The sequence below is a fragment of the Rattus norvegicus genome, chromosome 5 (assembly GCF_021556685.1).
Source record: "Rattus norvegicus strain SHRSP/BbbUtx chromosome 5, alternate assembly SHRSP_T2T, whole genome shotgun sequence".
In the NCBI taxonomy this organism is placed as follows: Eukaryota; Metazoa; Chordata; class Mammalia; order Rodentia; family Muridae; genus Rattus; species Rattus norvegicus.
The window spans coordinates 36,263,635-36,280,331 of NC_141538.1; the positions used below are offsets into that span (position 1 = coordinate 36,263,635).

Sequence of the window (16,697 nt, forward strand, 5' to 3'; positions counted from 1 at the left end):
CAATAAAATTCTGGCAAACCGAATCCAAGAGCACATCAAAACAATCATCCACCATGATCAAGTAGGCTTCATTCCATGCATGCAGGGATGGTTTAATATACGGAAAACCATCAACGTGATCCATTATATAAACAAACTTAAAGAATAAAACCACATGATCATTTCATTAGATGCTGAGAAAGCATTTGACAAAATTCAACACCCCTTCATGATAAAAGTCCTAGAAAGAATAGGAATTCAAGGCCCATACCTAAAAATAGTAAAAGCCATATACAGCGAACCAGTTGCTAACATTAAACTAAATGGAGAGAAACTTGAAGCAATCCCACTAAAATCAGGGACTAGACAAGGCTGCCCACTCTCTCCCTACTTATTCAATATAGTTCTTGAAGTTCTAGCCAGAGCAATCAGACAACAAAAGGAGGTCAAGGGGATACAGATCGGAAAAGAAGAAGTCAAAATATCACTATTTGCAGATGATATGATAGTATATTTAAGTGATCCCAAAAGTTCCACCAGAGAACTACTAAAGCAGATAAACAACTTCAGCAAAGTGGCTGGGTATAAAATTAACTCAAATAAAACAGTAGCACTCCTCTACACAAAAGAGAAACAAGCCGAGAAAGAAATTAGGGAAACAACACCCTTCATAATAGACCCAAATAATATAAAGTACCTCGGTGTGACTTTAACCAAGCAAATAAAAGATTTGAATGATAAGAACTTCAAGACTCTGACGAAAGAAATTGAAGAGGTCCTCAGAAGATGGAAAGATCTCCCATGCTCATGGATTGGCAGGATTAATATAGTAAAAATGGCCATTTTACCAAAAGCGATCTACAGGTTCAATGCAATCCCCATCAAAATACCAATCCAATTCTTCAAAGAGTTAGACAGAACAATTAGCAAATTCATCTGGAATAACAAAAAACCCAGGATAGCTAAAACTATCCTCAACAATAAAAGGACTTCAGGGGAATCACTATCCCTGAACTCAATCAGTATTACAGAGCAATAGTGATAAAAACTGCATGTTATTGGTACAGAGACAGACAGATAGACCAATGGAACAGAATTGAAGACCCATAAATGAACCCACACACCTATGGTCACTTGATTTTTGACAAAGGAGCCAAAACCATCAAATGGAAAAAAGATAGCATTTTCAGCAAATGATGCTGGTTCAACTGGAGGTCAACATGTAGAAGAATGCAGATCGATCCATGCTTATCACCCTGTACAAAGCTTAAGTCCAAGTGGATAAAGGACCTCCACATCAAACCAGATACACTCAAACTAATAGAAGAAAAACTAGATAAGCACCTGGAACACATGGGCACTAGAAACATTTTCCTGAACAAAACACCAATGTCTTATGCTCTAAGATCAAGAATCGACAAATGGGATCTCATAAAACTGCAAAGCTTCTGTAATGCAAAGGACACTGTGGTTAGGGCAAAACGGCAACCAACAGACTGGGAAAAGATCTTTATCAATCCTACAACAGATAGTGGCCTTATATCCAAAATATACAAAGAACTCAAGAAGTTAGACCGCAGGGAGACAAATAACCCTATTAAAAATGGGGTTCAGAGCTAAACAAAGAATTCACAGCTGAGGAAAGCCGAATGGCATCATAAGGGAAATGCAAATTAAAACAACCCTGAGATTTCACCTCACACCAGTGAGATTGGCTAAGATCAAAAACTCAGGTGACAGCAGATGCTGGTGAGGATGCGGAGAAAGAGGAACACTCCTCCATTGTTGGTGGGATTGCAGACTGGTACAACCATTCTGTAAATCATTCTGGAGGTTCCTCAGAAAATTGGACATTGAACTGCCTGAGGATCCAGCCATACCTCTCTTGGGCATATACCCAAAAGATGCCCCAACATATAAAAAAGACACGTGCTCCCCTATGTTCATTGCAGCCTTATTTATAATAGCCAGAAGCTGGAAAGAACCCAGATGCCCTTCAACAGAGGAATGGATACAGAAAATGTGGTACATCTACACAATGGAATATTAATCAGCTATCAAAAACAATGACTTTATGAAATTTGTAGGCAAATGGTCGGAACTGGAAAATATCATCCTCAGTGAGGTAACCCAATCACAGAAAAACACACATGGTATGCACTCATTGATAAGTGGCTATTAGCCCAAATGCTTGAATTACCCTAGATGCCTAGAACAAATGAAACTCAAGACAGATGATCAAAATGTGAATGCTTCACTCCTTCTTTAAAAGGGGAACAAGAATACCCTTGGCAGGGAATAGAGAGGCAAAGATTAAAACAGACACAGAAGGAACACCCATTCAGAGCCTGCCCCACATGTGGCCCATACATATACAGCCACCCAATTAGACAAGATGGATGAAGCAAAGAAGTGCAGGCCGACAGGAGCCAGATTAAGATCTCTCCCGAGAGACACAGCCAGAATAGAGCAAACACAGAGGCGTATGCCAGCAGCAAACCACTGAATTGAGAATAGGACCCCCGCTGAAGGAATCAGAGAAAGAACTGGAAGAGCTTGAAGGGGCTCGAGACCCCATATGTCCAACAATGCCAAGCAACCAGAGCTTCCAGGGACTAAGCCACTACCTAAAGACTATACATGGACTGACCCTGGACTCTGACCTCTTAGGTAGCAATGAATATCCTAGTAAGAGCACCAGTGGAAGGGGAAGCCCTTGGTCCTGCTAAGACTGAACCCCCAGTGAACTAGATTGTTGGGGGGAGGGCGGCAATGGGGGGAGGATGGGAAGGAGAACACCCATAAAGAAGGGGAGGGGGTAGGGGGATGTTCGCCCGGAAACGGGGAAAGGGAATAACACTCCAAATGTATATAAAAAATACTCAAGTTGTTAATAATAATAATAATAATAATAATAATAATAATAATAATAAAAGAATTGGACATTGCACTACCTAAGGATCCAGTTTTACCTTTCCTGGGCACATACCCAAAAGATGCTCCAACATACAAAAAAGACACATGCTCCACTATGTTCATAGCACCCTTATTTATAATAGCTAGAAGTTGGAAAGAACTCAGATGCTCTTCAACAGAGAAATGAATACAGAAAATGTGGTACATCTAAACAAGGGAGTACTACTCAGCTATCAAAAACAATGACTTCATGAAACTCATAGGCAAATGGAATGAACTAGAAAACATCATCCTGTGTGAAGTAACCCAATCACAGAAAAACACACATGGTATGCACTCACTGATAAGTGGATATTAGCCCAAAAGCTCAAATTAACCAAGATACAGTCCACAGACCACATCAAGCTTAAGAAGGAGGATGACCAAAATGCGGATGCTTCACTCCTTCTTAAAAGGGGGAACAAAAATATTCATAGGAGGGAATATGGAGGCAAAGTTTGGAACAGAGACTGAAGAAATGGCCATTCAGAGCCTGCCCAACATGGGGATCCAGCCCATTTGTATACATCATATATACATATATACATATATACATATATACATATATACATATATACATATATACATATATACATATATACATATATACATATATACATATATACATATATACATATATACATATATACATATATACATATATACATATATACATATATACATATATACATATATACATATATACATATATACATATATACATATATACATATACACATATACACATATATACATATATACATATATACATATACACATATACACATGTATACATGTGTACATGTATACATATACATATATACACATATAATCTAGAAAATATTGATGAAGCCAAGAAGAGCACCAGTGGAAGGGGAAGCCCTGGGTCCTGGTAAGACTGAACCCCCAGTGAACTAGACTATGGGGGGAGGGCGGTAATGGGGGGAGGGTTGGGAGGGGAACACCCAGAAGGAAGGGGAGGGAGGAGGGGGATGTTTGCCCGGAAACCGGGAAAGGGAATAACACTCGAAATGTATATAAGAAATACTCAAGTTAATAAAAAAAAAGAAAAGAAAAAATGAATTAACTCATCCAAGGATATTATGAAAGGAATGAAATAACCACAGCTTTATATATTTTTCTTATTTTCAAAATTTAGTTTGAACGTTGACTGCAGTTGTTTAAAACTCAAATTATTATTATTATTATTATTATTATTATTATTGTTATTGTTTTTTAAATTTTGGAACAATACAAACAACAAAACAGACCTTATGCTAGGAAACCTAACAGGACTGCTTTTGTGTATTGGGAAAGGTGCCAAAGGGAGATGAAGATCAGTTTGTATTTGAGAAACAAGGCAGTATTTGAAGAGGGGAAAAGATGTTCCTCAGCTTCATTGTACTTTTCAGATAATAGCTAGAGGCTTACTGCATTTCCATGAGATTTAGCTGTTCAGAACCAAAAGCTTTCTGGAAGAGGTGAGAGGATTAGAGTGGACAAATGGGGTCATTCTAGTGTGACTGGGACAATAAAAAGGAATGGAAAGTTAATTTGCTGCACGCTACATCTTCTCTCACAGCCATTGCTTCCCAAAGAGCTTATTGACTTACAGGAGTTATGTGAAAAGTCATGCTAAAGCCACATAAAAATAAAATACTATGATGGCAAGCATAGGTGTCCTTGTGTTTTGGTGGTTTTGTAGTTAACCCTTCATGGTATGGTGTAGTTTCTTTTGTCTACTGAATATAGTTATTACATATTACTGTTTTATGAGAAGCACCAAAATTAAGGCAAAAGGGTAATTTCCAAACTTCAGTTAAGCAATGTGTACATAATCAATTACCTCATAATTCAAGCAAGTAAGGAACAATTGTTGTTTTATTTTACTTTAGAAGAGGGTGATTACATCATTAGAATAGAAAAATAGTCTACCTACACTATTGTTTCTATTGGATATTTTTTAATCTATATTTCAAATATTATCCCCCTTCCTGGTTTTCCCTCCAGAAACCCTGTTTTCCATTCCCCACTCCCTGCCTACATAAGGGTGCTCCCCCACCCACACACCCTCTCCTTCCCGCCTATCAGCACTGACATTCCCCTACACTGGAGTATCTAGCATTCACAGAACCAAGGGCCTCTTCTCTGGTTGATGTCCAACAAGGCCATCCTTGTAGCTGGAGACATGGGTACCTCCATGTGTACTCTTTGGTTGGTGGTTTAACTCCTTGAAGTTCTGTGATGTCTGCTTAGTTGATATTGTCATTTGTCCTAAGAGGTTGCAAACCCCTACAGCTCTGTCAATCCTTTCTCTAACTCCTCCATTGTGGACCATGTTCTCAGTTCAATGGTTGACTGTAACCATCCACCTCTGTATTTGTGAGGCCCTGGCACAGTCTCTCAGGAGACAGCAATGTCAGGCTCCTGTCAGCAAGCACTTCTTGGCATCTGCAATAGTGAATGAGTTTGGTGACAACATGTGGGATCGATCCTCATGTGTAACAACCTCTCCATGGTCTTTCCTTTCATTCTCTGCTCTGTATTTTGTTTCCAAATTTCCCCTTGTGAGTATTTTGTTCCCCTTCTAAGAAGTACAAAGCTGAAGTCCAAGTGAATTAAGGACTTCCACATAAAACCTGATACACTGAAAGTAATATGAGAGAAAATTGGGAAGAGTCTCCAACACATGGGCATAGAGGAAAATTTCCTGAACAGAACACCAATAGCTTATGTTCTAAGATCAACAATAGACAAATGGGACCTCATAAAATTGCAAAGTTTCTGTAAGGCAAAGCACATTGCCAGTAGGACAAAATAGCAACCAACAGATTGGGAAAATATCTTTACCAATCCTACAACAGATAGAGGGCTAATATCCAATACATAAAAAGACTCAAGAAGTTAGACTCCAGAGAACCAAATACCCTATTAAAAATTAAGTATAGACCTAAACAGAGAATTCTCATCTGAGGAATACTGAATGGCCTAGAAGCATTAAAAGAAATGTTCAATATCCTTAGCCATCAGGGAAATGCAAATCAAAACAACCCTGAGATTCCACTTCAACCAGTCAGAATGACTAAGATCAAAACCTCAGATGACAGCAGATGTTGGCAAGGATGTGGAGAAAGAGGAACAGTCCTCCATTGTTGGTGGGATTGCAGACTGGTACAATCACTCTGGAAATCAGTCTGGAGGTTCCTCAGAAAATTGGACATAGTACTACCTGAGAGTCCAGCTATACCACTCCTTGATGTATACCTAAAATATGCTCCAACATATAACAAGGACACATGTTCCACTATGTCCATAGCAGCCTTATTTATAATAGCCAGAAGCTGGAAAGAAACCAGATGCCTTTCAACAGAGGAATGGATACAGAAAATGTAGTACATTTATGCAACGAAGTATTACTCAGCTATTAAAACAGTGACTTCCTGAAGTTCTTAGGGAAATAGATGAAACTAGAGAATATCATCCTGAGTAGGGTAACTCAATTACAAAAGAAAAAACCACACACACACACACACACAAGCACACACACATACACACACACACACACACACACACGATATACACTCAGAGGTAAGTGGATATTAACCCAAAAACTCAGAATACCCAAGATACAATTTAGAGACCCCATGAAGCTCAAGAAGAAGAAAGACCAAATGTGGTTGCTTCAGTACTTCTTAGAAGGGGCACAAGACTATTTTAAATGTTATGTAGGAAATAACATGGTACGTTGTTTGTTTATATTTTCTGATCATTCTATTTCACTGTAGATGTAACTATAAGCTATGATATGATTAGAAAAATATTTTCATGTTCTAGAGACCATCTTCTCTGCCCCAGATGCTTTGTGAAATGATGCAAAAAAAACCCACAAAAAACAAAACAAACAAAAAAAGACATAATTCTTCCCTGAAAGAATTCTACCAATGTTTTCAATAAAAGTGATAATGATATTATATATGCCATAGGTTTTTACATTTTATAAAATGTAGATAGAACTAAGTAGTGTTTTGGAACTGTCAAGGGAAGGATTGGGGGCCCAAAGAGGACAGAGGGTTCACAGAAAGACCAACAGAGTCAACTAACCTGGACCTTTAAGAGTTCCCAGAGACTGAACCACTAACAAAAGAGCTAGAATGGGCTGGACCTACAAACTACTTCCCACCTCCACATATGTGTAACAAATGTGCAGCTTGGCCTTAATGTGGGAGCTTGGGCTGTCCCTTAATATGTTGCCAGCCTGTGGATGCTATTCCCCAGCTGAGCCTCCTTTCTGGTTTCAGTGGGAGAGGATGTACCTAGTCCTAGATTGACTTGACATCTACTGGGTTGGAATGAGGAGGGTGTATGATAACCAGAGAGCCTCTTCCTTCTCAGAAGAGAAGAAGAGGGAGTAATGAGAAGAGAGTCTGCCTGAGGGGGTACTGAGAGAAGAGGGAGGTTGATATTGGGATGTAAAATAAATAAATATCTGCATTTTTAAAAACTATGTCCTAATTTGTAGCTGAAGACAAAAATTATCAAGCTGAAAGTAACTTCTTAATTCTGTTTTCAAGAGTTGACCACATGACTATAACTACCACCCTTGCACATTCTTTACCATTCTAAAACCAATATAATATGAATAATGTAGCTGCTTTGAATAGATGAATCAAAGGCCATTATGGAGTCTTGCAAGACATTTTTATAAATTTGAATTTTAAACAAATATTTGAAAAAATGTTGACCAGAATTTGAAAAATAATCTTTGATTGTCAAACAAAGGCACCTTTCAAATAGCAGGGTTTTAATTAGGAATATTAAAAGCTTTTGAGCAAACATGTATTTATTATAGAAAATATACACATAATACTCAGCCTTTCTATTTGATAACATTATTGGTCACACATGTTGTTTCCTTCATCTCTTTATTTTTTAATAAATATTTGCTTTCACCTGGAATAGGGGCATGCACCTTTACTCCTAGCACTTGGGAAATTAATGCAATCACTTATCTGTGAGAATGGAGCCAACCAGGCCTACATAGCAAACTCTACACCAGCCATAGCTACATAATGGGACCTTGACTACATAGAGATACCAAGTTTATGGAACTGCTGGTATAGAAGTCCTAGTGAGCTAAGACATGATCCGTAAGCTACATTCCACTTAACCCATAATAACCACTATCTCAGGGAAAATAGAGCTGTATGAAACCCAGGAAAGAGACAAAACAAAACAGCACACATAACCATGACATTTAAATTAAAATATTTTGTACACAATCTTTTTTCATAACATTGCAATATGTATGGATATTAACAAAACTGAGGAAGAGCGCTGGTTCAAAGAGTGCAGAGAGAGGAAGTCCAGTGTCCTAGGGGATATTGTGAATAAGGTAGAGAAGAGTAAAGTAAGTTGGTAGGACTTTATATGAGCTCTTGTTCATCTTGCTTCTAAGGAAACTGCCAGATACTCTACAGAAATCTGTTCCAAAACATTTACTATAGCACAAAATTATTTTACTGACTTTAAAATTTAATAACACTAATCTACTAACAAATCTTTATTTTTCTATTTGTGAAAAACTATACTTCCCACATGGAAGGTTCCACTAATTTACTTCTGCATGTTATAGTTTGGTAAAACAAGACAGGGCTTTCTTTCTCTTCAATTCTCTTACCTTGAATCAATAAAGAGACTTGAGCTAGACACAGGGGACAGTGAAGAGAAGAAAACCTCTCTAGCTTTGGTTCAGTCATGTGGCATCACACATGCCTACATTCCAACATGTCCCCAAATGGAATTTATTTCTTAAATATTTGTTTTTGAGTTACAGTGGACTGTTATCTTCTTTCCCAGTACCCCATTGGCCTCTGAATGTTCATGGTATGCATCCACATGGGCTCATTTTATCGACCCTAGTAAATTTCTTCCAGTGTAATCTAAACCCAATTTGTCTCCTGAGACTATACCCTCTGGTATATGAGATAAACACTGCCACCAACTACTATGAGGGAGGGTGATATTCACATTGGCTGTCTCTCCTCTCCAGAGTAGGTCTATCAAGTGTCTTTGGGATATTCCACCCTAGACACACAGTGAATGCCTTCTGCACTCTCTACATGGGTTTAAATCTTGCTGGACATGAGAGAAGACACATGAAGAAATAAATTCATCACATTAAGCTCTTTACAGATGGGATAAGTTGCTTAGACTTTGAATGTGAAATGTCCCATAGGGTCCAGGAATTGATAGTTTGAATGTCACAAGCTAGCCATAATATTCTTTCATATGTTCTTAAATTAATGGATACTTCTGACATTGGGCTGAAACTTTGAAAAATGTTAGCTAAAACAAACTCTTCTACATTTTAAAGTTTGTTTCTCCCTGATAGTACAAATGTATTAAGATTTTCACCAGAAACGTTTCATGTGGCCCAGGAACTGTGAGTTTGGATATGAGGTGGGAACTTTAGGATTATGACTGGGTTCTGATGGTTCTTTATGGGTCAATGGGTAGTTTACACACTGGATTCATGATTTGGTTGACTGAGAAGGGATAGAATTTTAAGAGTAGGATATAAAACAAAGTAAAAATTACTAAAACAAAATATAAAGAGTGAATAAAGAAGAACTTTAAAGCCTGGGCAATCATTTACTGGTACTTCCTGTCTAGCTTATCTAGACTGACCACTGGGGCAGTCTAGAAATTCATTCTATTGAAGCAGTAGTGGTTTGATTATAGAGGCCTTAAAACCAGAGAGATTTGGCCCTTCTCTGAATTGGCCAATAGTAAATTTTGAGAATTTTATTTTTTAATTAAAACAATCTTTGCCATACAATATGTTCTGGACAATAGTATATAATGTTTCATGCATTTGCATGCCATCCTTGTACAAGGGCTATGCTAATCTTCTCTGTATCCCTCCAACTTGGTGCATGTGCTGCTGAGGTGAGAGATTGAAATTTTAAAATAGCACAAAATGTGTGATAATAACATTTTATTCATGTGAAGACAGACTGATCTGTCACCTCATGCATGGTAATGTGATGCTGCTCTTTTCACAGGAGCTAATTTCTTATTTATGATAAATCTGTATTGCCTTAGGCTAGTACTTAAACCCTCATTATAGTGAGTACTTGAATGATTTAGAAACAAAATAAAAGGAATAGTAACAATAAATATTGATTACAGCCTAAATGAACATGTGTGAACTCTATCAACTTTTTTGAAGTCAGAGAAAGCCTACTCTCTCTCTCTCTCTCTCTCTCTCTCTCTCTCTCTCTCTCTCTCACACACACACACACACACACACACACACACACACACACACACACAGAGAGAGAGAGAGAGAGAGAGAGAGAGAGAGAGAGAGAGAGAGAATAATTTAGGGGAAAAAGGGGAGAAACGATCACATATTCCAAAGTAATCCAAAGTCTTTGAAATATACATGAGCTTGAGATTTCACTTGCATACCAATTATATTTTGTATTACATCATATAGTTCTTATTCGTTATCCAGTTCAAGCCAGAAGTTTGTTATGTATCTAAGCTAGGTCTTCCTTTTCTTATGCCTTCTTAAGAAATACACAACCATGTATAAGCAATCCTTTTATTGGACTTATAATTTAAATCATTTTATGCAAATTGCTGATATTAGCATGAAATACAAAAATAAATAGAGAAATTTATTACATTTTGAAATATAATTCTTTCGTGAAGTTATTTTGAATCTTTAGTTAATAGCTGTCTTAGTTAGGGTTATTACTGCTGTGATAAAATACCACAACCCAAAACAACTTTGGAGCAAGGAGTTTATTTCACTAATGGTTCCATATAAGAGTTTGTCATCAAAAGCAATAATGGCAAAAACTCACAAAGGTCAGGAAACTAGAGACAGAAGTTGATTCAGTTGACCAATCTTACGGTCTGTAATTTACATAATTGAGATTCTTCCCCCTCAGATGACCTTTATGTCAAGTTGACATAAAACTTTCCATCACAACTAAACCCTTATTAACTTGACACAAAAACACAGTCATGAGGCTCCAACATTTTCTTTTTCATTATTCCTAATATCTCACATTCAAAATATTAATAGCTTGAAAAGTCCCACAGTCTTTACAAATTCAAACACATTAACAATTAAGTCCCACCATCTACAATGGGCTTGGTCCTCCACCATTGATCACTGATTGAGAAAAAGCCCTGTGGCTAGATCTCATGGAGGAATTCATCAACTGAGGCTTCTTTCCTGTAATGAGTGTGGCTTATGTTAATTCGACATACAAAACGATTCAGGATACCATTGTAAAATCAATTATTTTAATATAAATTCCTCCAGTGTATTTATCTGGTACTGTCTTTCCTTGCCTTTCCTAGTTCCTCAAAATTACACAGAGAAATCAAGACTTAATTCAAGCTGCACCCCAATATTAGTACAATATTGGTATGTATTAACCACCTTGTTATTCTGGATATCTCCCAGTCATGATCCAAAGTAGTTTTTGTAGTTCAATATTGTTCTAGTTCTCTAACTTTTTATGTTTCTTCACATGGTGCCTTCTCAGACCCTCTCCTCATGGCAATCTGCATCCTTATCACAGATCTGAAACTTCCTGCCTCTGTCTCTCCTTTCTCTGGTTGACAGAAGCTTCTGTGATACCCTGTCTTCTGCTCAATCAGTGGGTGATCAGATTATGGGTATAAGTATTACAATGTGGTGTCCAGATTGAAACAAGATATGAGGGCACGTAAATCAGGATTTGAATAGCATGAGAGTAAATTTTACACATTGCAAAAAACATTATGCATACATTTCCCGCTTTTTGTCTGATAAAAGGCTTTTTTGCTTATAAAAATAACAATATACAATAACAATTATGAATGGTATCAATAATTTTACATAACATAGTACTGACATCATTCTATTTAATTTATTTTTTAATTATTCACTTTACATCTCTATTATTGTCCTTCTGCTGGTCACCCCTCCCACAATCCTTTCCTCCCCCCCCCACCCTTCTCCTCTGATCAGGTATAGCCCCCGCTTGGATATATTCTACCATGGCACTCAGGTCTTCGTGAGGCTAGGTGCTTTCTCTCCCGCTGAATCAAGACAAGACAGATGAGCTAGAAAGACATAACCCATATACAGGCAATAGCTTTGGGGCAGCCCCTTCTCCAGTTGTTCAGGACTCACATGAAGATCAAGCTGCACATCTGTTAACTATGTGCAGGGAGCCATAGGTTCAGCCAATTTATTTTCTTTGGTTGGTTGTTCTAGACTCTTTAAGCTCAAAGGGTCCAGGTTAGTTGACATTGTTCATCTTCCTATAGAGTTTCTATCATCTTTAGAACCTGCAATTCTTCCTCTTATTCTTCCATAAAAGTCCCCAAGCTCTATTTACTGTTTGACTGTCAGATGACAACACACTCCTGTCTACAAGCATAACAATGTATCTTTAATAGTGTCAGGGGTTACTGTTTGCCCAAGGGATAAGTCTCAATTTGGGTATGTTATTGGTTGGCCATTCCCACAGTATGTGCCTCATCCCCTGTGCCTGAACTTCTTGTAGAGAGAATACATTTTGGGTAGAAATTTTGAGAGTGTGTTAGTGTCTGTATATCTGCATTAAGGTTCCTGCCTCATTATAGAAGGTGGTCTCTTCAAAATTCCCAGTATTGTGAGTCACAGCTAAGGTTTGGTGGAGGAAGAGATGCTCCCCACCTCCTAATCCCCATCAGTTGCAGATTTCCATTCATTTTCATGGCTATCTAGCCATCTGTCCTGTCCTTCCCCACACCTGATCCTGAAATTCGTCTTCTCTGACACTGGCATCTTTAAAACTGCTGGGGCCTTGTACTGCACCTGGGCTGCACTTTCAACTCTCTTGGGCTCCTCTTCATGATGCCCAGTCTCAACTTCTCTGCATGACTTCTGAGCCTTCAAAGGTTGTTGAGGATATCCATTCTACAAAGGCTTTCCTGGCCTCTCAAAATGCCAAGTCTCAACTACTTTCCATGCCTTCAAAACTAGTACTAACTGGATGACATTTACACTACAACCTTGGCCACATCTGGAATATAACTTCAGTGTTGTAACTCTTAGAAAACACTTCCTATAAGATTTTATCTCAATGATCACAGTCTACTGTTAATCACCACTAATGTCTTAGCTCTAGCTAATTAGTATCAACTGTCACAGTAATACAAAGAAGGTTTTTCTTAGTGTTTCTGCTCTCCTCTTAATCACAGCTAAGTCTTCAGCTCCAACTGACTGAACACACGATTCTTCACACAATGATCCATTAGAGTACTCTCTGAAATTTCACAAGCCAGGCCCCAGTCATCTGCACTGCTTTCAACATTCTTAATTTCAAACTATATCAGAGCAATGCTTTGGGCTCACAACACACAGTGGATGTTCTAGCCCAAAGTTCTAAACTGTTTCCACAATTCTCCCTAAATTTTTAGGTATAGCATTCCAATATCCAACTCCTGGTATGAGTTTGTTTTAATTAGGGTTACCATTGCTGTGATACAGCAAAAAGCAACTTGGGAAGGAAAGGGTTTTATTTCATTGATTATATCAATTCCTCATCAAAAGTAGCAAGGGTTCCATGAGTTCCTCATAATTTTTTGCTGTGGTTCTCTGTATATATTTACATCAGCTGCTGGTCAAGCCTCTAGGTGACAGGCTAGGCTCCTGTTTGCAAACATAAGTAAAATATCATTAACAGTGTCAAGCGTTGACACTCTTCCATGGGATGTGTCTCACGTTGGGCCAGTCATTGGAAACCCATTCTATCAATCTATGCTCCATTTTTCTCTCTCTCAGACCTCTGTCTAAGGTCTTTGGATCATCCCAGACATGCCCCCCAACAATTTCCATTCTCTCTCCCAACCTTCTTTTGTACCTTCTAGCCATACCTTATCCCCATACCCATTCTCTTTCCATCCTCTCTCCCTCAGTTCCCTCCCTTCATCTACCTTTGATGTCTATTTTATTTATTCTCCTGAGAGAAATCCAAGCATCCTTCCTTGGGCCTCCTTGTTATTTAGCTTCTTTGGGTCTTTGGATTGTATCCTTGTTATCCTGTAAATTATGACTAATTTATACTCATACCATGTGTGTCTTTATGGGTCTGGCAAAGACTCCTAGTAACCAGACATCTTCTGTAACTAGGCAATATTTCCAGAGGTGTAGGGAACTGCGACGTGCCGCGCCTCAAAGATGGCACTGGTTTCTGCCTTCCACCCTCCCAATGGTGAGCGCTCCTTGCAGTAAACAAGTCCTTATTTGGCTATGCCTGCCTGGCCTGCTAGGTTCCGCATAGTGACAGCCTGTCTGCATGACCCACGTGGCACATTGGGGTTGGTTGGTGTTGGGTACTTAAGGTGATTTAGGGCATTCCCCGGGGTAGTAGTAGAAGATTGTATCAAGGTTCCTGAATGAACTGCTTGAATAACATCTCCTCTGGTCGTGTCTTCCTTGCTGGTTGAGGTTGGTCGTGACCCAGTGGTAGGATTGGACATTAACTCAGTCACAAAATCTTTGACCTATAGTTTGTCCTGCCTGCAAGACATGATGGGGTAATCATAGTACAGAACATTGTTATCACTGCCTGGATGACCAAGAACAAGTGCCTAGATATTTCTGAGGTCAAGGATAGAACCAAACAAGACTGGTTTATAATAATAAAATAAAAGTCAATGAAGTGATTCCCAATGATTCTGCTACACTCATAGATCTATGCCTAGCTCAATCATCATCAGAAAGGTTTCATCCATCAACTGATGTTAGCATATACAAAGATCAACAACTACACATTAAATGGAGCTGGTAAAACCACATAAAAAAAGCGATGAAGGATTGTAGGAGCCAGAGGACTGGAGGATACCAGAGAACCTGGCTTACAGAATCAACTTACCAACAATCATAGGGGCTCACAGGGACTGAAACAACAATCAAGGAGTCTGTGTTGGTCTAAGCTAAGTCTTCTGCATATGCTATGTTTGTCTAGCTTGGTGTTATTGTAGGGTTCCAAACAGTGGGAATTGGCAAATGTCTCTGACTCTTTTGCCTGACATTTTCCTTTTCTTCTTCCTGTGTTGCCTTATCTAGTCTTGATATGAGGGTTATTACTACACTTATTGAAACTTGTTATGCCTTGTTCAATTGATATCACTGGAGACCTTTTTTATTTAAATATTTATTTATTTATTTTATGCATATGAGTAAACTGTCACGCTTTCAGACATACAAGAAGAGGGCATCAGATCCCATTACAGATGGTTGTGAGCCACCATGTGGTTGCTGGGAATTAAACTTAGGACCTCTGGAAAAGCATTCAGTGCTCTTAAACATTGAGCCCACTCTCCATCCCTGACCTGTCTTTTTCTTGAGGGAAACAGAGGAGAAATGAATGTTAGGATGGGAGAAGGTGAGATGGGGGACTGGTCAGAGAGAAAGGATGGAAAATTGTTGTTGGGCTATATTACATGAGAGAAGAGTAAATAAATAGTCTTTCTCTTTTATCGTCAATCTTGTTTTTTTCTGTAAAACACATACACATATACATACATATATATGCACACATATAACACAGGTACGTACATGTAGACATGCACATGCACACAGACACACAACTACCTTCTTTTTATTCTAAAATATTATTATTTTATTTTATGTTATATTATTGTATATAACATTATTATATTATATTTAATAATATTATATTATTATCTTTTCCTAATCATGAATTCCCCACAGCCCACCACCTGTTGTCACTGCCATTTATGACAATGAACCTTTACTCTGTCTGATCCTTACTAGAGAAGGAAACATTGTCTATTTGCAGATGAAGATAAGAGGAGGGAATGGGGGCTTATGGTCAGGAAACATGAAAGGTGAATAATGTTTGAAATGTAAGTAAAGAAATATATCTAATAAAAAATTATAAAAAATTATGGAAGAATGTAAGAGAATCCCATATTCAAGACATTAGCTCCTAATTTGTAAAATGAATAGCTTACTACTGCTTTTTAATAACACATTACCTTTAAAGTCATTTGTTTTTCAGATTTCATTTTAAATAAAACTTTTTCCACATTTAAATACAAATTTTTATTATGGAAGCCTTTACTAACTCAGTAAATATTTACCCTGATGTTTTAACTTATTCAAAATGTAAAAGTAAAGAGAAAAAAAAAACAGAAAAAATGCCGAATTTCTGATACTTTTTTTAGTTTTTCTTGTGTGATAATGATTAATGATCCCTGACTTTATTTGTCTTTTATCGAGTTTTTGAAGGTTCTGTTCTAGAAGTGATGCTTAACCTTTCTTCTCACGATCAAGGGTATGGGGGAGACTTCTGGATAAGGACAGACTACAAATGAGGACTCCTGGAGATAAGAGTTTGAAATTGCAACGTTTACAGATAGGGTAAAATGAACTCATCTCCACTGCCTGTCAGGCTCATTTCCTATGAAATTCTTAAAAGTAGCAAGAAACCTTTTAAATAAAAATTCATTTAGTCAAATGCAGTAATAAACTAGCGATTTATGCATATAAATAAGAACAAGTATCTTGATTTGTATTCATAGATAACAGGCTGTAGTTCAACTATCAGGATAGTTTAGGGATGTTCAGAAAAGGATATCTAATTTAGAGAAAAATAAATCTAGGATGGTAGAACAGGCTTTGACCTATACATACAATATATGGCAAAGAACACTAGTTTATTGTTCATAAGAAGCATTTT

General features: G+C 37.8%; 1 non-coding gene across 1 annotated transcript; it reads right to left on the reverse strand.

Annotated features, from left to right (window-relative positions):
* Positions 1-9,784: 9,784 nt before the first annotated feature.
* LOC120103219 (U6 spliceosomal RNA) lies at positions 9,785-9,890 on the reverse strand. Its single transcript, XR_015621492.1, has one exon. It is a non-coding gene; the product is annotated as a U6 spliceosomal RNA (small nuclear RNA).
* Positions 9,891-16,697: the final 6,807 nt, after the last annotated feature.